Genomic DNA, 22,500 nt, shown 5'->3' with positions numbered 1-22,500 from the left:
CTGTCAATGTAGGTGCAAGCATGACCTCAGTTCCATAGCCAGGTCTCACCAAATGAGGTCAGGAATGCCACATAAGAAAATAGCAATCTGTCCACACAACATTCCCCAGATACCTCAAGTACACTTCCACATGTCACAGAACATGCATGTGGGACTTGTGTACAACCCAGACACTGTCCATGTTATGGAATATAGATCACATGTATGGGAAGCAGTGCACATCACTGGCCACCCACAATAGAAACCCAGATAAGTGGATGCTGAAAACAATACCCACCTGTGGGGACCACTCCAGGGACTACACCCCTGAGCCACACTGGAGACCATTGTCATGTGGCCTGATGCCAAGGTATTCCCTTTGCCTAGCCTTGTACAGCCTTCAGGCCCATTCACCTACTACACACCTGTGAAGCAATGAACCTATGCATCTCAGTACTGGCAAGTGTGTGTGTGTGTGTGTGTGTGTGTGTGTGTGTGTGTGTGTGTGTGTGTGTGTGTGTGTGTGTGTGTGTGTGTGTGTGTGTGTGGAGATTAATAATTTTGAAGCCATTCATAATCACTACACCTCCCATTGCCCTACTTTAGCATGCCTACTGATGTCATTCACCTTGAAATAACCCTTTGGTCATATATCAGCTGTATAAGCTCTGTGGCACTTGTAATAACTGCATAATACTGTAGTGTAGCAAACTAGTTAAGTAGGAGTTCTAGTCCTGATCCTGCCAACTATGATAATGTGTGTGTGTTTACTTGAGAGAGAGAGTGTGTGTGTGCCTTCGTTGACACCTGCTTTTGTGGACATTCACACTTACTACACTTTCCTTATCCCTCCTTTAGCACTGTTGCTGATGTCACTCACCTTCAAAGATACCTTGGACAACTCTCCAACATGTAAGCTCTGTGGCACACGCAATAATTGCGTAACACTGTAATAGCAACACATAGTCAGGTAGGGGTCTGAAACGCAGTACTGGTAAGTGTGTATTTCATCAGTATCATGTGTGGGTGTAGAGGTGATTGTGTAATTACAGGATCCATTGCAGTGCGGGTTTTCCTACATCATTATATTGAGGACCTATATGTTCCATTGTCCACGTTACAAGGCCAAAAGTTTTCAAACACTGTGGAGGTTGTTGTAGACAATCCTCAGCCATAAATGTGTACAGCCATATGCAATTACTATGTGACAGTATGGATTAGTAAACAATATAGGTAACCGTTATAATACCCAGGTACCACTCTCCATCCACAGATCATACACAAACACACTTGGCTCTTACTCCATTCCTTTCTTACTTTGTCTCTGTCTCTCTGTCTGTCTGTCTCTCTCTCTCTCTCTCTGGTGGATGTGGAAAAGTACATCTGTTTTGCATAGGCAGCAGCTTGAGTTTTGTAAGTAATGCTCATGATCAGCTGATGGCCTGTGCATGAATTGCAGTCCTCCACTTGCTAATTGCATGTGGAAAAGCTGTGGTATCATTCCTCTAGCCAATTCCATGGAAAATAACAAAGCACTTAATGTGGGTGTTGGCCCTTTTCATTCACTGTGAGCAGGACTTCATGTGGGTGTTTGACAAACAGCATCACAGAGGGTAGTTGGAAATACCTCTTACAACATACACTGTGTAGACAGGCCAACAAACAGGAGTGGGATGTTCCAGACATGGAGACAGAATGTAAGTATTGCTGTTCTACATTAGAAGTAATGTTGGTTTAAGAGGGTTTGTGTGGATATGGCTGTTCTACATGATTTAAAGTCTGGCATGACAGTGATATGTGGTTGAGGAAACTCTCACCTGTAGGGCAATCTGCAAACTGGTCAGAGTTTGGAGTCTTACATGTGTTGTGTTACTCACACATTTCCTATCTTTAGAACTGCAGTAGCATACTCTAAGAATTGCAGTCAGTATATGGTGACATACATGTGAGTCACTGACTTCATATCCCTCATAAGAGATATTTCACAACAAACCCTGTTACACCAGGAAATTTCTCAGTTTATCACAGCAATATGTCAATATTGGCCCTATGTTTGTGTCTCTGTACCCCACGTCTGTCACCCTTTGTCCATATGTCATGCAGTAAGAGGTGCATATGTACAGTATATTATTATTTACTGATATCATACCTGATAACAAGCCAGTGAGATATCAGACTGCTAGACATGTTATGTATAGTAGGCCTTATATTTGAGGACAAAATCTGGGCATTCTGTTCTAGTGTGTACAGTAGTGAGGTCTGTGTACTTATGGTGATTGTTGACAGAGTGTGTATTGTGAATATGTTACTTGGCCTGGGTACAGACTGTGGTAGATGTCATTGTTCTTGGTCCTGTTCTATCTGACATCGCATGCTGCTCCAGTTTATGGTACCCTATCAGCATACATGTTTATAGGGCCAGACTGACACATGTCCCATACCACAGTCAGGCATCAGACTGCACTATGTATTTACCCAGTATATGTTGGGTTAGTGTGTGAGTGGCACATATGAGGATGGTTTTGTTCACACAGTCCATATACTGTAATATTAATTAGGCTTACCATAATGTGACTGTGACTGTGTTCAGATTCGTTGTGGGTATGCACTTTCACATTGGTTTCTGTTACTCCATGTTGTTACATGCCTGTAGTGCCTGCTATATTTGCACGTACATGTGTATTCCTCCATAGGAAACTTGGGTCAGTGTTGTGGCAGTCTGCCTGCAGTTTGCACAGTGCTTTGTGACATGCCTAACAGCTCAGTGTATTTACCTAGTGTGATGTGATGTCCAGATATTTGTCAAATGTACTGTTGCATGGCCACCATAACTGTTGTGTATTTCTGACAAAGCAGTGGGATGCTGTAAAGATGTATGTCACTAACTAGTGGGAAGTATGTGGGCTTGGGACCTCTGCTCCTCTGGTTAATATGTGTTAGGACAGACAGGAGTGTGTGAATGCATCAACTGTGTGAGCTTATCTATTCCAATATTTTTGTGATATCCCCATTTACTTGGCTGTAAACATCCACTTTGTCAGGCTTGGTCCACATGTCTTACACTAAGGAGTTCTGTGTATACCTCTGGACTGACCAAATTGTGTCAGACTGTCCAAGTTTATTGGTCATATCTCTGCTGCATTCCACAGGATCATTACTGTGATTTGTGTGGTACTTCACTATGATGATCTTATGATGTCTGTCAGTAACTGATGGCGTACATGTCAGTATCAAATGTGACTTCACACACAACATGGCTGTTATCACAATCCCTGTTACTGTAGCAACATTCTACATTTATACCTGCAATACTTACATGATATGCACTGAGAGGTTGTGACTATTGGTGCTGAGGTATGACTCCACTACATGTTATGGGCATATGTTATATATGTACATATATATATATATATATATATATATATATATATATATATATATATATGGGTCTACTTCACATGACTGACAGTTCATTTGATTGACATTCATTTCACAAATCACAGTAATGATCCTGTGGAATACAGCAGAGATATGACCAATAAACATGAACAGTATACACACACATATATATATATATATATATATATATATATATATATATATATATATATATACATACATATACATATATATATATATATATATATATATATATATATATATATATATATATATATGCGTGTATGTACATGTATATGTATATCTACATATGTATATATATATATATATATATATATATATATATATATATATATATATATACATATCCTTGTTATGTGTAAACATGAGTGTTGTATATACCTTCCCAAATGCATCCCACCATATTTATCTATGTGTATATTTAAATATAACATACTGATTCAAAACTATTTTCACTAACAAGTATTACACAATTGTAGAAGTCAAAGCAGTTGTTCACTATTATTCAGTATGTGTACTGACAGATATATCGGAATAAACAACAAGCATCTTTACAGCTGTGATGGCTTAGTGGTTAACTGCTGTGACTGTAGTGTCCAGGGTCCTGGGTTCAAGCCTGCAAGGGCTGTTTATTTTGTTGCTAGGCAGAAGAAGGGCTCTTGGATACAGAGTTGTTAAGGCAGTTTTGAGGAGCTTTAAATGGGCTTACGTGGGTTTGTGTGATGGTAAGTGGTGCTAACGTACAGTTAAAGGAAAAGTGTTTACACTGTGTCAGTTTTGCTTACCACTGTGCAAATCTGCTTAGCATTTACATTTAAGCAATGCTTAATCCTGCTAAGCATAGCTTAGCCTTGGTAACCAGTGATAACATTCCAGACTGAGGAAATAACACGGTAATGACATTTTTAATAAGTGCCTTTAATTCCATGTACCTAACATGCTTGTTTGTGCTGTCATTACAGTAGCAAGGGGTGTAAGTATACTGTATGGGACACCTGAGTATATATGGCTACAGAATAAAACTACTTCACAATACCTCCAAAAAACACCTTTGGAAAACACCAATAAGTGCCGACAACTGCCAAAGATAATCCATAGTTTATTGTCACAGAACACGAACACGAACTGAAACGACAAGCAAAACAGCAAACATAGGAAAAATGTAACATACAGAGTTAAGCGCTTTCAACCATAATAACTGGTCTTCATCAGTTCTGATGAAGACCAGTTATTATGGTTGAGAGCGCTTAACTCTGTATGTTACATTTTTCCTATGTTTGCTGTTTTGCTTGTCGTTTCAGTTCGTGTTCGTGTTCTGTGACAATAAACTGTGGAATATCTTTGGCAGTTGTCGGCACTTATTGGTGTTTTCCAAAGGCATTTTTTGTATATATGGCTAGTACAACAATCTTTTCTGTCTGTATGTCTTTCATACATGGCTAGTATCCCAGATTATATGCAGTCACACTTGCATGTATTGTATCATTATGTTAGTATTGTTAACAAGTAAGTAAGAGTAGATTGCAGATTGTAGTACTGGAACCATACACCCCTTCATGCAAAGCTGGACTCTGAGTACTGACTATTGTGTTCTGGGTGTGTGAGCTGTGTGTTATTAAGTATTGTTACTGGATATTGATCTGATATGTGGATATTAACTGTAGACTACAATGTGTATGGGACATGTCATTGAGGGCTGCTGTCATGTAGTAATGGCATATCTATCAGTGCCAGACATCTATCTGTCAAAACATTCATCCGAATGCATAACCTGTTGGCTAGCTGATTTCTTTCTGTCCTCTGTACAGATGTGCAGATGTCAGGTATCCATCTTGGCTGCTTACAGGCAATCTATGCTTGACTGACACTGACATGTCTGCCCAGCTGTGTTATAAATGCCACAGCTAGGAAACCCCACCCTGTATGCACCACATGCCATGGACAGCTCAACTAGACTACCACAGTCAGCAGAACATGCTTGGGTACAGGTCTCCAACCCAGACACTGGCCACATTATGTCATATATGCTGCATACATGTCAATTGGAGAACCTCACTGGCCCTCTGCAAGAGACAACCAGATGATTGGATGTTGCATTTAACTGTCACCTTGAGGATCACTCATGTGGCATCGGTTAATAGATGGCGTGCTAACAAATGTCAGGTGGCATGATACCACTGTACCTACATCCCCTACTCTTCCCATCTCTCCATGGACAATATCCTGGTACACACCTAGGAACACCTGCACCTATGGACCCCAGTACTGACAAATGTGTCAGTGTGCATTACTGAGAATAACAGTGTCTGTGTGTTTGCAAACGTCTAGATGATAATACCCTGAGGGCCTTCTCACCCACTACACCCCCCATTACCATAGTTAGAAATGGCTGCTGCTGCAATGCACATTAAATGTACCTTGTTACACTCTACACCCTATGGGCTAACTGGGGCTTGCAGTACCAGCACAACACTGATGTAAAAATGGGTAGATAGGCATGGGTTACCCTCTGAGTCCTGGCATGTGTGTGTATGTGTGCAAGTGTGTATATTTGTAGGATACAGCATTTTGAGGCCACATTCTCCAAATACAATACACATTGCCATACAGTGTAAGGGATAGTGATGTTGCTGACATTAGGACAGCCATGACGCCATCACCCTACTATCCCTGTGGCATGTGCAATAAATGCATATTCCTGTAGTAGCACTGATGAGATAGATAAGGGGTTGTATTGAAGTCCTGGTCAATGTGTGATTGTAGGTATGTCAGAGTATTATTATGGGTTTCAGTGAGTAAAATATCCAGTGTGGAGTGTGGGTGCTAGGTGTATTGTCTTTACACCATGGTACCCCCAGTACATGTCCCAAGGTCCACTGTATGATGACCACTGTCATCATCAACCATACAGGTAACTGATTGCACTATCCAACCCAATGATGCATGTGCTGTGAGCAAATTATCTATAACAGAATGGCCTCACTGACAAGGTAGTTAGCACTGATAAACCCAGGTCTCTCAATGTCTGTATGACTGTTATGTGTTTGTCAATGTGTATATGACCATAGGTCACACCATGTATTGTTCATAAACACCCAGTACATCCCCAATTACCATACTGTACAAGGCCTGGTGATGTTCTTCACTTAACAAGACACTCAGGACACACCTCATCCTAAAAGCTGTGTGGAATGTGCAATTAAGGGCAAACACATTAGTAGCAATAAGTACCTAGGTAGGGGTTCTACTCTCAGTGTTGCCAAGTAAGTGTGTGTGCATGTGAAGGGATCTACTTCAGTTTGCAGAAAATACATGTCCCAGGAGGTCATCTGTCTGAGAACTGACTGGCAAATGCTAACATTTCAAAGGAATCATCTTGTGGAAATTCATTCCATCAAAACTAGTAGTAGATATGTAAATGCCCTATTCCAGCCCTATTCCACATTGTATAGCTGTACAGCAATACTGGAGTTGGTATATATAGTTGGGTGTGGATGTTGTGGGCACAGCCACCCTCATTGGGGTTATTGTTGTGTATATCCCCCACTTAGTCTGCTGTAATACTGTACAGTTTATGTTAACAGGTTAAGTAGTTGTCAATCACACTATGTGCGGTTCTACTCCACCCCACACCCTCCAAAGTGGAGGGCTGTGCAACCCACATCAACACACCTATGTTTACCAGCTCCAGGATTGCACTACATTGGTGAAGAAGACATATACCCTGCCAGTACCATCGTCAATGACATTAAACTAGCAGACTGATTATTTACTGATGTGATCTTTTGCCTATTTTGTTTTGGTGGTATTACATAGGCTAAAATGGGTTCACTGCAAAATTAAGTACATCCATGTGTACAGTATTCTCTGTGTATTGAATCAACACCAAAGCATCTGTGTGCGTGTTATACACAAACATGTAGTGCATGCCACCCAGTACACTTACCATTGTCCATTGTAGAAGGGCTGCTGACATCAGCCACCATGTACTCACCTATATATACCCTTCAGACCTATCAGTCATGTGGCACATGCAGTAAATGTTATACAGACCTGTTACTTATGTTCAGCTGTACCCAGAATATGACACAGCCAATGTGTCACCACAGTGCCATACCCCTTGTAGGAAACAACAGCAGACCAACATTCCGCTGACACATAGACACCTACAACACAAACTGAATACATTATGGAGACCACTATCAGTCAGTGTTAATACCAGTTATAATGCATCATGGCTGGACAGCTACACATCATGACATGTAAGCTTCCACTTGAAAACATGTTACACAGCATTACATTGCTACACCTTAGTACATTCACCCTGTGCATCAGAACCATATTAGCCTGTCCCTGCATCTATGTTATGGATGACAGCGGTGTGGCACAGGTATCATTATATGCACAGGGTGTGTTGTGGATTTGCTCGAAACCTAGGCTGAGCCATTTGGTTGACATCATGTGTGTCTGTTAGAGGGTTTTATGATCAATTGGGCTGTGGAGATGCGGTATGTGTAGGTATGGAGGTGCCCTAGCTCTGTTGGTGAAATGTGTGTGTGTGTGTGTGTGTGTGTGTGTGTGTGTGTGTGTGTGTGTGTGTGTGTATGCACACAGTTCTACCATGTGGCTGCCCTATACACGGGTTTGTTGGACAGCTGGAGGCCATACATGGCAAGGTGTGCAGTTCACCATCTCCGGCCATGGACACGAGAACTGTGCCTGCCAGGGGTTCCACGGGCAATAACAGGTACAAGCCGAGATATGGTATGCTCCCCTGATGATGACAAATGTCCGCTGGATCCGGGTCCCTGTTGGGACCAGCCAGGACCACATGCATGTGGTTTGCTGTCTTGTGGTGTGGACTGCACACCCTCTTCCAGTGCTGGTGCTGGTACTGTCACTACAAGAGCAGCTGTGACTTGTGCACGTCCATGCAGACCTCCACCTGTTGGTGTTACTGACCTACGTCCACGTGGCTGTTGCCCTACTTCCGCCATATGCTCTTAACATAGACATTGCACGGTCGAGGATTCCCACCATCTCACTCAACCGTCTATCCAGGACCTCTGCAAAATAATGGTGGGCACCTACAAGATCACAGATGTTGTCAAGTACAGCAGAATGAGTAGCCCTCTGGAGCCTCAGACTCTGGTATAACATTTCATACGTGCCTGTGTCTCCATGATGGCCTGAAACATGCGTCTGGTGACACCTGCGGTGGTACTTCTGCCAGGGGCATGATGGCCAGCAGCCCTCCTACAAGCACCCCTGTACATCTGCCTGTGTGGTACCTCACCGTTCATCTGGCTATGGCTGCTGTGTACAGACACACTTGCTATAGTCACCACACTGTCCTGTCCTATGACACCACCCGCCAACTCTCCCTCATCTATGGCCACTAGTGATGGGGTATGTATTGGCAATGTGACTGTGTGCGGGGATGGAGTGGATAACAGTGGGATATCAACCAATGGCACAGCTTTAGCCCTTGACAACCCTGCCTGTGCCTCACCATACCTATCATCATTGTCAGAATCTGTATGAACACTAACATAAGTTTGCCTGCAGGAGGGACCCTGACCCACCTCGTCACCTGTGAGGGGAAAACAAAAAATGAAATTTAAGACCTGTACATCATCAGTTACCTCTACACACACTCACACACACACACACACACACACACACACACACACACACACACACACACACACACACACACACACACACACACTTACTTACAGGTGAGGTGGCACAAAGATATTACACAGACCTCTCACTACCCAACTGTCAACATGCATGACATATGGCACTCAACAGCATGCACTGCAGCTATACTCAATCCATGTTACCAACATTATACATCTCTGTGATGCATGAGTTGTGTTAGTAGGTGATGCCCCCTTTCCCCGGAACACACTGCACCCATGTACACAGTATAGCTGTGCAGCTGTACAGCACCCTGGCATGTACTGTGCACCATACCGCACAAGTGTACACACCATTGCTGAATGTGTATATGTGTGGCAGTTATGTTTGCTCTGTTGCTCACAGCCCCTATGTGTTTGTCTGACACATACAAGGACAGATATCAATAGTGAATGTCTGACCTCTGATTTGTAGATCTCATCATCAGCAGTGTATGTATGAGCAATAAAATCCAATTACACCGACAACCTTCAAAGCTTACTGTGGCTATGAGGAGTATACACACCTTTATTGACATGCCACCCTCTTCCCTGATGTGCAATGGGGCCACAATACTGCATATGATAATATTACACACACCTGATATGTGACATATGACCTGTGCAATCAAATGCAGTATCAGACAAATGTGTTAGTTGTGCATATGCTGATTGAGATGCATACAATATGCGAGTTGCATAAGTGTGCACACCCTTAACATGATGGTTTGTTGCAGCACCTGTTAAGTGAACTACAGTAGTCACTATTCCTGGAAGGGGTATGCTAGCATGGCCCATCTTCAGTTGCCATTATTTGGTCACTCTGCCCTACAAATGTCCCCCAACTCTGTCAAATTGCAAGGTCAGCTCATGTACACAGCCATTGGAGGTCACACAGTGCCTTCACTATTGCTGTGGTGTCAGGGTTATGTCTGGCACAATTCATGACCTTGACTGTGTTCAGATACAGCCATTCTTAGTGAGCGTTGGATGTATGCTTCAGTTCACTGTTGTGTTTCAGGATGACACTCCTCCCTATCCTCAGCCTTTTTGCAGATGCTTGACAACTATGGGCGACACATGAGTGTCATTTTGCAGTGTCCCAAATTCAAAACACCATGTCTACTGGCCTAGTTCCTGCTAATGAACAGCAAACCTAAAGTTGTACATTGGCACAAGCAAAGTACAGATGGGGATGGTGGGCCTGAGGTGAAGTGAAGTGTTGCTTGTAAAGCACATGTATCTTTATTAATATTGTCTGTAGGTTTCAGCCTTGGTCTTGGTACACCATTACACATTGCAACAAATGCCTTTGGGAGACTTGATGTTATGCATATGCTTGCTACCTGTAGAGAGCCCTGGATGATGTTTCTTGTGGAATAACTCTTCCATCTGATTACCCTAACCCATAGGCCACACTTATGCAGAGTCCAGGCAATTGTTGACACAGGTACTGCACAGGCAGTACTTGCTAGACATTCCTGCAAGTCCCTCAATGTTGCTGCATGTTTCTGGGCAGCCTCCATGACCAGTTTGCAACATGTGTTGTCATCTGTCTTGGATGGTCATCTGTTTATTTTCTACATTGATGTCCCATACTTCATAGTCACATACATGACTGTCTGTACTGTTTGCCATGGTATAGACAATGGTGAGGTAAGGCTACATCTCCCACTCCTGAGTGCTACCTTTTGGATATGGGATCCATTCCATGGTTTGTAAGATGTGTGCAAGCCATGGCTGCCTCTGTTGCAGGTGAGTGGGAAAATGTCATGGACATACTTCTTGGACAGCAGACCATTACTTGGTGTGACATTGAGGACCTGTACTTGATGAAAGGTGCATACTTAAGAAGAGTGAATGTGTTAAGTACCTCAAAAGCTGCTTCCACAATGTGTTATTTGGACTGTGTGCACACATATGCTTCCAGTGTTTGTCAAGGTATGTATTTCCCATACTTGTTGTCCTAACATAAGATTCCATATTACACATTCATTGCTCATGTTAGGATAATATTACAGGTTGCAAAAGTTGTGGAATTTGGTATTGTTATATGCCATTGTGTAGATCTGTAACAATTACCATTGTAATAGTGATATATACACTGTTGTAGTCACTGTATAAGGATAATGTTTCATACATGTCCCTACTGTAGGCCATTTTTCCCACCATTATGTTCATCTCTATCTACACATCTTGCACTGACAGGTTGTTAGTTATACTGCAGGACTCTTACATACCTTTCAGATATGCCACCATGGTGCATCCTGTTATAACTAATCCTGGATTGTGTTGACTAATATGCCACCATGCTGGATCCTGTTATAACTAATCCTGGATTGTGTTGACTATTACTACCCACATATGTTCTAAAAATAGCATGTTTGAGAAGGCTGTTCCCAGCAGAACCACCTTTCCCACCTCATCTGGCCATGGCACCAGGCCACAGCATGTCTGGGACCCAACCCAGGACCTCTTCATCTGCTGGTCCTGCACTACCTTCAGGTGGAACCACCTCAGGGGATGGTGCTCGTCCCCCCCCCTTGGGAGCACACACAGACAGGATCCTGTCATCTGAAGTCAGGTACAGGGTCTGGTGCATAGGGAGCTCCCCAGAGAATTGGGGGATCTGCTACACCACATTGAGGCCCTCATGACATGATTACAGGGTCAGTCTACCCCTCCTGCTCAGCCCCCAGCACAGCCATCTTCAGGGCCATGAAGGTGCTGTGGTGACTACCCATGGATGGGAACCTCAGTTCCACTGTTTCCATCTGGGGGCTCATGGGCTTCCAATTTCCAAACACCCCTCTCCGTCCAAGGTGTTACCCACCACGTGTCATATACCACCCCTGTGTGCTGTCTTGTCTGTCTTGTCTGTCTTCCGACCCAGCCTACCTCCACAAATATATCTACTATCCTTCCCCAACATCCCACTCTCAACTTAAAAAAAAAAGGTAATCTGTTCCCAACACAAATTTCACACCATACATAACTGTCCACACACCCGCGGTGGTGGTGCTGCATAGAGTTGTCACATCACAGTAAGACGCTGTCCGATTCGACTCTCAGCTAGAGCGTCTTCTGCGTGGAGGCATGCGTGAATGGGCATACCTTCGTTGAAGGTTGGGCGTCAGGGCTGGTAACTCGGCAAGTAACAATCAACTACCAATCATTAGCGGACCAGAGTTCCACTGTGGCGACCCCTAACTGGGAAAAGCCGAAAGACACAACAACATAACTGTCCATTTCGCACCTGCTTACAACTGCTTACAGGTGCCTTAATTACTCTGTATCCAACAGCCCTTGTTAAGGCCAGAAAATAAATTATCAGCCCTTGCAAGTGTCTAACCAAGGACCCTGCACACCATATTCACAGCAATTTACCAGTAACCCATCTGAGCTGCAGATATGCATGATGTTTTCTCAAACATATCATGCAGCACAGTCATTCAACAGTAGGGAAAATGTATTTATATATCTATATATATATATATATATATATATATATATATATGTGTGTGTGTGTGTGTGTGTGTGTGTGTGTGTGTGTGTGTGTGTGTGTGTGTGTGTGTATGTGTGTGTGTGTGTGTGTGTGTGTGTGTGTGTGTGTGTGTGTGTGTGTGTGTGTTTGTGTGTATATATGTATATATATGTATATATATCATACACGTCTATATATATGTATATATATATATATATATATATATATATATATATATATATATGCATATATATATATATATATATATATATATATATATATATATATATATACACACATATTATATATATATATATATATATATATATATATATATATATAGTTTCACTTCATAATCTCAAAATGCTGAAATCTCAAATTTCAGCATTTCGAAACTATGAAGCCGAATCATTCACAATCTCGAAACCCACAATCATGAATCACACAATCATGAACATACATACATCATACACCACATAACACACACACCATTCTACCCACACCACACAAGCCACACAACCCTACACTACATGTAAGCAGGTGGGCAAGCCTGCCTGCACCCCCCACACCCCTTCTAGTTATATATATCAACTCCGAGATTGCACATAATGAAAAAAAAAAAATCACACCACAGCATCCTACACTTATTAGCAAACAAATACACATCACACATACACAACCTCCAACAAATCCAGCACTCACACTCATACTTACACCTACCTACCCTTACCCACACATGCAACGTACAAAAACACACATGTACACTCACTCACCTTCAGTTCCAAACACCATACCAAACACTTCACATAACTTATCGGAAATGCATAAGTGTGGATTTGAGATATTCAAATTCCCTCTTATGCACTTTTGGCATTCTGCATTTTCATTTTCAGCTTCATGGTCTCAGCATTTCGAGATTATGACGTGAAACTATATATATATATATATATATATATATATATATATATATATATATATATATATATGTGTGTGTGTGTGTGTGTGTGTGTGTGTGTGTGAGTGTGTGTGTCTGTATATATGTAGCCATCTCTCTCTCTAGATATATATATATATATATATATATATATATAGAGTGCAGTCAAACATTGGATCCACACTCTGAACCTCCTTCTTCCACAGCTGCACTGTTCTGCCTTGCTATGAAACAGAGCATCACATGTGGACACAGCCTAACACGGGGGGGGGGGATATATATAGGGAAAGATCTTAGTTCAGCCTATTACAAACCTATGAAGTTTGTGCATAATACATTTCACATTACCATGACTTAACTGAAGGTGGTGGAGTCTGAAACGCATGTGTCTATCATAACTTCATTACGTCCACCTTCAGCTATTTGCCAGACTAATTTACATGTTTGGAGGAACAGAACAAACACTATGATGACTTAAATCTGATCATTCTGTGCAGATCTGCATAGTTGACAGGTATGGCCCACTGCCCACAAGGACGGATGCTATGTCCATAGCTGTTGTTCAGCAGGACATCATTACAGCAAGTCTTGATGGCACATATAAATCTTTCAACATCATCTATCCCATTATTACAGACCAAGTACTACATCCAATTACATGCATACATGTTTCACATACCAGTTGTATTATTGTACTCTCTTCTGTGTACCACTTGGATATCTTCCTTGTTTGTTTGTTTTTATTTTTTTTTGTTTGTAGTATTTTTTTTTAATATTATTTTTTTATTTCTCTCTCCCTTTCTCTTTCTCTCCACTACAGGGATCAGCTGGTTTGAATAGGTTACAGCATGGATTTTGTAGGTGATGCTCATGATCAGGTGATGGCCTCTGCACCAATTGGTGTTCCCCACTTGTTTATTGCATGTAGCCAGCTGTATAGTACTTCCAATAGCCAATGTCATAGCAACACACTACTATAATTGACTACATCATGTGGGTGTTGTCCCTTTACCTTTCCTGTATGGAAGACATCCTTCCTGTGTGTGGGCAGCTGTGTAACAGACAACAGGTAGCAAAACCTCTTACAACAGGACTTGCGGACACAGGCCAACTACAAGTTTGTATAAGGTTCTAGACCTATGGACAATGTGTGAGTATTACTGTTATATGCATTGATTACTGCTAGTTTTACAGGGTTTGTGTGTACATGCTAGTTTTGCATGGAATGCAGTCTGTCTGCATAGCTCTCAACTGTAGGCCTATCCACATGATGGCCAGAGGATTGGCTGTTATGTTTTGCCTGTTCACCACACAGGTCTTGACTCTGACATATCAGTGGCATTCTCTCCGTTGATTACTATCAGTACATGGCAGCATCCATTTATATTTCTGACTTCATATTCCAGAGTAAGGGTATGTTGCAACCAGTCCTGTAACACCAGCAACTTTCACAGTGTACAACAGCAATATTGCAAATATGGCCCTGTGTTCCAGCCTCTGTCCTCCACCTATATACCAGGCTTTGTCCAGATGTCATACAGTAAGAGGTTGTTAGGTAATGGCCTATCATTATTTAGTGCTGGCATTCCTGATATCATTCAAGTGATGTTGTGGACTCCCACACAAATTGTGGGGTAGGGTCCATATATATGAGGGCTAAAGCTGGACAAAACATGTGCGACCTTGTACAGTCTGGAGGTCAGTGTATGGAGACCACTGTTATATGCTCTTGTAAGACATTATTTAGGGGAGGAGTATTAAATGTTTTTAACCTAGGCTGTTACAACATGTGGGGGATATCAGTAGTAAGAAACATGAAGGTATATGGCTGTACATTTTCATATATTTCACCATGGGAACAGTGGTGGGCTAGAGCTTACTGTCTTACACACAGTTCTGTTTGTCAGTGTGACAGTGATGTTTTAAGTTAAGCATTATGTAACATATACATTTACATTGTGACAACTAATACTTTTCCCCCTAGGGATTGACTACAGAGTGTAATTGGAGGCTGTTGAACTACATCTGTAATTAAGTGTTGATTTGTTCTTATCTTTAGGGCAGGTGTTTTTTTTACTGTTGTATTACTTAAAGGCCTTAGCCTGGACAGCAAACTATGTTATGTTTATCAAATTACTGTATCATATGTTTTGTTTTAGAGTTGTATTAATCAATTATGTATTTCAAACACCTAACTACTATAAGAAATGGCATAAACAACCAAAATAGTACACAAATAAACATTTCTATGTATGCAAATTTGTGTGTGGTGTCATGTCCGTTGCGTTGTGTGTGGGTATATGTTTCATGCAATAATTCTCATTTGTAGGAAAGAATCAAGCAATGGTCATTTTAAAAGGTGGCAACTGTAGGAATAATGGCTGTTTGATATGATGTGCACCCTCTATATATTTTTATACATATCTATAAGTAGTAATATATTTATATGTGTGTGTGTGTATATATATATATATATATATATATATATATATATATATATATGTGTGTGTGTTTGTGTATATGTATATATGTGTGTGTGTATATGTATCATTGGAATGTTTACTGCTTCCACATTGTACATTCCCTATGGTAGACTGACTGTTCCTCATGATATGTTAGAGATATCATCCTGACATTTTACAGCTGAGATGGCTTACTGTTAACGTGTTGTGGCTATGTTGTGCAGGGTCCTTGGTTCAAGACTTGCAAGTGTTAGTTATTGTGTTGCAAGGCAGATCTGTTCAGTTGTGGAGGAAGGAATAATTACGAGAGATCCCTATTTTGTGTCCCTTCACCCCCATTAACAGTGCCTTTGGTCAGATGTTTTGCAGTGAGAGGTTCACAGCGTGGCTCCAATGTGCAAATGCAATGCACACACACACACACACACACACACACACACACACACACATATATATATATAAATATATCTATCTATCTATCTATATATATATATATATATATATATATATATATATATATATATATGTCTACACAAACACACACACACACACACACACACACACATATATATATATATATATATATATATATATATATATCTACATATATATATATATATATATATATATATATATATATATATATGTATGTATATACACATACATACATACAGCTATACATACATATACACATACATATATAAATACATTTTCCCTACTGTTGAATGACTGTGCTGCATGATATGTGTGAGAAAACATCACTTTTATATGCAGCTCAAATGGCTTAGTGATAAATCACTGTGGCTATGGTGTGCAGGGTCCTGGGTTTGAGACTTGCAAGGGCTGTTTATTTTGATGCTGCGCAGAACAATGGATGTTGGATACAGAGAGATTAAGGCACTTTTAAGCAGTTGTAAGCAGATTTGCGTGGGTTTGCATGGCGGTAAGCAATTGTAACTTCTGGTTAAATATGCTTACAGGCAGTTAGCCTGACAGTGCTTAATCTGTGCAGCCATTGCTTGCTGCCGCACAAACAGGCACAAACCCGCTTGCTATTTCTTAAAAATGCTTGCTTCCACTTACCTCCGTGCTAATTTCTTTAAAAGATAAGAAAAAAGGGGTGATAGGAAAGTGGTGAAAAAGGGGGCATGCAGAGGGAAAAACAATAGGGAAAGTAGCTAGGGATGTGCAGAACAGGTGTAGGGAAGGTCCATAGCTGTCCATTACTTTTACAGCAACAGCTGTACATATGTACTGAATTTGAATATAGATTTGGACACTCAAACCCCTGAGAAAGGGGTGAGGACAGCAATAATGTGTTGTGAAGCCAGTTAGACCAAATTACATGTGTCCAGTGGACACATGTGTGAAATGGACAGCTATGTATGGGGCGAATTTTTGGGGGGAAACAGATTGCCCTTTTTTTTAAGGTGAGAGTGGGATGTTGCGGAAGGATAGTAGGTATATTTGGGGAGGTAGGTTGGGTAAGAAGACAGACAAGACAAACAAGACAGCATACAGCGGCAATATATGACACATGGAGGGTAAACACCTTGGATGGGGAGGGGTGTTTGGAAATCAGAAGCTCATGAGCCCCCCAAATGGAAACAGTGGGACTGAGGTCCCCGCCCATGGGCAGTCGTCACTGCACCTTCACGGTACCAGGAGGTGGCTGTGCTGGGGTCTGAGCAGGAGGGGCAGGCTGACCATTTAAATGTGCCAACCAGCCCTCAAGCTGGCATAGCGGATCTCCAAACTCCCTTCGGAGCTCGCTATGCACCAATCCCTGGACCTGACTTTGGGTGACAGGATCCTGTCCGCGCCCGCTCCCAGGGGTGGAATGAGCCCCATCCCCTGAGGTGGTTCAGGACCAGTGGATGAGGAGGTCCCAGGGGGGGGTCCCAGGCATGCTGAGGCCCGGTACCACAGCCAGATGAGCTGGCAGAGGTGGGTCTGTTGGGACCGGCCTTCCCATACGTGCTATGGTGTTGCAGTTTTAAAACATATGTGGGTTGGTAATAGTTAACACAATCCATAATTAGTTATAACAGCATGCATAGATATTCCCATTAACCCAAAATACCAGATTTGGAACAGTTGCATAGCAAACAGAACACATGCATATATGGAACCGCAGTGGCCATTACAATGGCATGCAGATTACATTGATAGCAATAGGCAACCAATGATAGTATTTCAACATGGAACATTAATAGAAACACATTTCAATATTTATTGAAACTAGGACATATGTCCCAATAGTAGGTTTGGTGTAAGCATACCCTTTGACTTGTGTATTTAGATTATTGTTACAGATATGGTGGGGGAGAGAGAGAGATGTCAATTAACAACTTTTATATCCTTGCAGCAGTCACAACTTTAATGATCATTGCTCTAATCATTAAAGTACAGGTATTATTACAATACCCTATGGCCTTGGTTTGGGCAGTGGTATGCTTGTACACAGTGTATACGTCAACTGCCTTATAGTTACATTCTTACATCTCTTACCTGGTAGACTTCTGGAGGAAATGTTTGTTAATGCTACCTGACTGTTTATACACATATTCCCAGATTCCAGTTAATATTATGCACATACCTCTCAATCTCTTAATGCACACACTCTGGACAAAGCTTGACAACATGGGAGTACAAATAGGGACATGTTTTGAATATTGCTATCATAAACTTGGAGAGTTGCATGAGTGACAGAATTTGTTTTAATATACATTTGCTGACGGTTTTGAGGTCTGAAAAGCAAATGTATGTCATTTATGTTGTGACTACAATTCTGGGATCATCCCACTGATTTGCCAGGGGGACAGGGGAACAGGCAGAAAATATGAGCCAATTATCTGGACATTCTGAAAAATCTGTACAGTTGAGAGGTATGATTATACATACAGCTTACTACCACTCCCAGGATTCGAACCATGGCTGTCTGCTAAAAATACAATAATTTAAGTCACAGTAGAGTGTGCTATTTGGATATTGCTGGCTTTAGTGTTTTCTAAGTCTCTCTTGGTTGTACAGTCTGATCTTGTATTTACTACAGTCTTGTATAGACACTCCTAGACATTTTTTATGTAGCACAGTGTGGGTAACAGTGGTTAATACAACATTACTATTCAGAGAATGCAACAATAAATGTCATACAATACCAGAGTAAACACAACCAGTCCAGGATTTAGAGCTCTATTGCCAGGCAGTTACAGTTTTATTTAAATATGACCTATATGGGACTATTACTGTCATACTGTCTGGTTTATTCAGTACAACCAAAACAACAGTTTTTATACTGCCAGATGACTTTCTACTACTTTATATTTATTTGGTATGACTACTACAAGCAGGATTGTTACTCACCCGCCTCACAACACAGCCTTTGCAGCCTACTTCCATGGGCTTCCTGATTCACAGCCCACTCAGCTGCAGCTGTAAGGGAAATAGAGACATATTTAGGCATACCTATTCATCACATACACACACTGGACTTTAGTAAACAGTAATGGTATGACTACTTACATACTGCTGGGACATCACCCCTCTGCCTTGTTTCTTGGACCCACTCATCCAAGACCTCCCTCTTTCTCCACTTCAAGTCAGCATCATGGTGCCTAACCTGCTCACCAGTCCGAGGGATACCAGTGGCACTGGTGAGATCACAGGCGAGATGGTCCCAAGCTTCTGCTTTATACTGGGAGCCCTTTTACTGGCCCTGCAGGAGTCTCTCATCAGTTTTTTTTACCAGGTGTCCTACCATGACCTTGGACTCCTGTATGCCCCAGCACTGCGCCCGGAAGCGCAATCCCTCTTCAGCTTCTGCCATCCTTCCTACAGTGAGAAGCTGCAACAAGTTATGAGCTGTATTCTGGCCTGTGGGGTTTAAATACGGCAGATTTCCCACCCTTTACCGTGATTGGACAGTTTTGAATATGCTGGGCTAAGCTAAGCTATTGGCAAACCTGCTTAGCTAAGGTTGGCATTGCTTAAAGGGAGAGGTTCAGCACTGCTTACCAATGGGCAAATCCACTTAGCTGGGCTACTCATTGCTTAGCAGTCATATTTACATAATGCTTACACCTGGTAAGCAGAGCTGTGCAAAGCTTAGCATTGCTTATTTTTCATTCTATAGACTATCTGCTGTATGCCATTGATTCATCATTCATTACATATTATAAATTTGTTTACTCTCCCTGATATCCCCCAATGTGCTTTTATTACATTTATTCATGTGTGACTATACTGTATGGGGCACTTATGTTTATATGGGGATTTCACAACTTTATTAAACTGACATCTCACTGCGGTGGTGTTGCTGCGGTAGCATTGTCGCCTCACAGTAAGATGTTGTCCTGTTCGCTTCTCAGCTAGAGCGTCTTCTGTGTGTAGACATGCGTGAATGGGCGTACCTTCATTGAAGGTTGTGCGTCAGGGCTGGCAACTCGGCACGTAAAAATCTACTGCCAATCATTAGCAGACTGGAGTTCCGTTGTGGCGACCCCTAACCAGGAAAAAACGAAAGACACAACATTAAACTGACACCTCACATCTGGACCTAATGCAGTACTCCAGTTAACAAATATATGTTATTTAGTAGGTGATACTAAAAAAATTGTTTATGTACTGCTTTCACATGTAAAATGCAAATTGGTTATAGGGAGGATCGAACCAGGAATGGCTGTTCACAAAGCATACACTCTAACCACTACACTATTGCAAGAGTGTTTATATTGGATATCTCTTGTTCATTAATGTTTTGTGCTCTTTAAGCTGGACTAAGCATAGCTAAGCAATGGGCACACCCGCGCAGTTACGCTTAAACTTTATCGCATTTATAAAAAAAAAAAGTTTTATTATGTTATTTTATCTATACCCTTCAGAATATCCCTGCTAATGCTAAACCTGTTATTTTATCAGCTTTCTGCTTTGTGGGACAATTGTCCCTTTTGGCTTTGTCCACATTCCTTACTTTGACAGATTGGGAGGTGTGCGCTATGTGCTTATGCTGCCTGTGTTATCCTAATAACTTTTGGCTTGGTAGCATACCTCTCAACCTCTTAGAGCAAAATATCTGGATAAAGCCTACAATGATGGGGGGAAAACAGTGGCAGATTTTAAATATTGCTCTTACAAACTTAAAAAGTTGATAGAATAATAGGTTTTACATTACCATGAATTTTGTGATGGATGTGTGAAGTCTTAAACTCAAATGTTTTGTCATTATTTAATGACTTCAATCCTCAGCTATTTGCCAGGCAGGTACACATTTTAGGTGGAACAAACCATAAATATGCGGCAAACATATGAGCATTCTGCGAAAATCTCTACAGTTGAGAGGTATGCTTGCTAGAGATGATTGTCCCTTTTGCCTTTGACCACATATATTTTTTTGTTTTCCTGATGGGTTGGGGTGTTACAAGCATTCTTGCTCGTTTTTAATTGCCAAAAGGCAATTCTGGAGTGCAGGGGACATGTGAATTGTGAGAGCTCTGCTCTCAGACACACCCCCTCCACTCATACACAACGCCATGTCCGTTTTAGAGCACGGCAGCGCACCTTCATAAATATGCATGGTGTGCTGCCTTGCTGAACAGAAATGGTCCTTGCTGTGCAGGAATAACTTATTCCTGCACTGCTGCTTGCTGAATCCCGGGGCACCACTAAATCATACTACTATAAACTTGTATCACAGTAGTGTCCACCACTAAATTATATTACTATAAACTTGTAACACAGTAGTGTCCACCACTAAATTATATTACTATAAACTTGTATCACAGTAGTGTCCACCACTAAATCATATTACTATAAACTTGTATCACAGTAGTGTCCACCACTAAATTATATTACTATAAACTTGTATCACAGTAGTGTCCACCACTAAATCATATTACTATAAACTTGTATCACAGTAGTGTCCACCACTAAATTATATTACTATAAACTTGTATCACAGTAGTGTCCACCACTAAATCATATTACTATAAACTTGTATCACAGTAGTGTCCACCACTAAATTATATTACTATAAACTTGTATCACAGTAGTGTCCACCACTAAATTATATTACTATAAACTTGTATCACAGTAGTGTCCACCACTAAATTATATTACTATAAACTTGTATCACAGTAGTGTCCACCACTAAATTATATTACTATAAACTTGTATCACAGTAGTGTCCACCACTAAATTATATTACTACAGACTTGTATCACAGTAGTGTCCACCACTAAATTATATTACTACAGACTTGTATCACAGTACTGTCCACCACTAAATTATATTACTACAGACTTGTATCACAGTACTGTCCACCACTAAATTATATTACTACAAACTTGTATCACAGTAGTGTCCACCACTAAATTATATTATTACACACTTGTATCACAGTAGTGTCCACCACTAAATTATATTACTATAAACTTGTATCACAGTAGTGTCCACCACTAAATTATATTACTATAAACTTGTATCACAGTAGTGTCCACCACTAAATTATATTACTATAAACTTGTATCACAGTAGTGT

The sequence above is a fragment of the Protopterus annectens genome, chromosome 13.part0 (assembly GCF_019279795.1).
Source record: "Protopterus annectens isolate FY-2018-M chromosome 13.part0, PAN1.0, whole genome shotgun sequence".
In the NCBI taxonomy this organism is placed as follows: Eukaryota; Metazoa; Chordata; order Ceratodontiformes; family Protopteridae; genus Protopterus; species Protopterus annectens.
The sequence above is the reverse complement of the archived record's forward strand: the minus strand, read 5'-3'. Positions refer to the sequence as shown.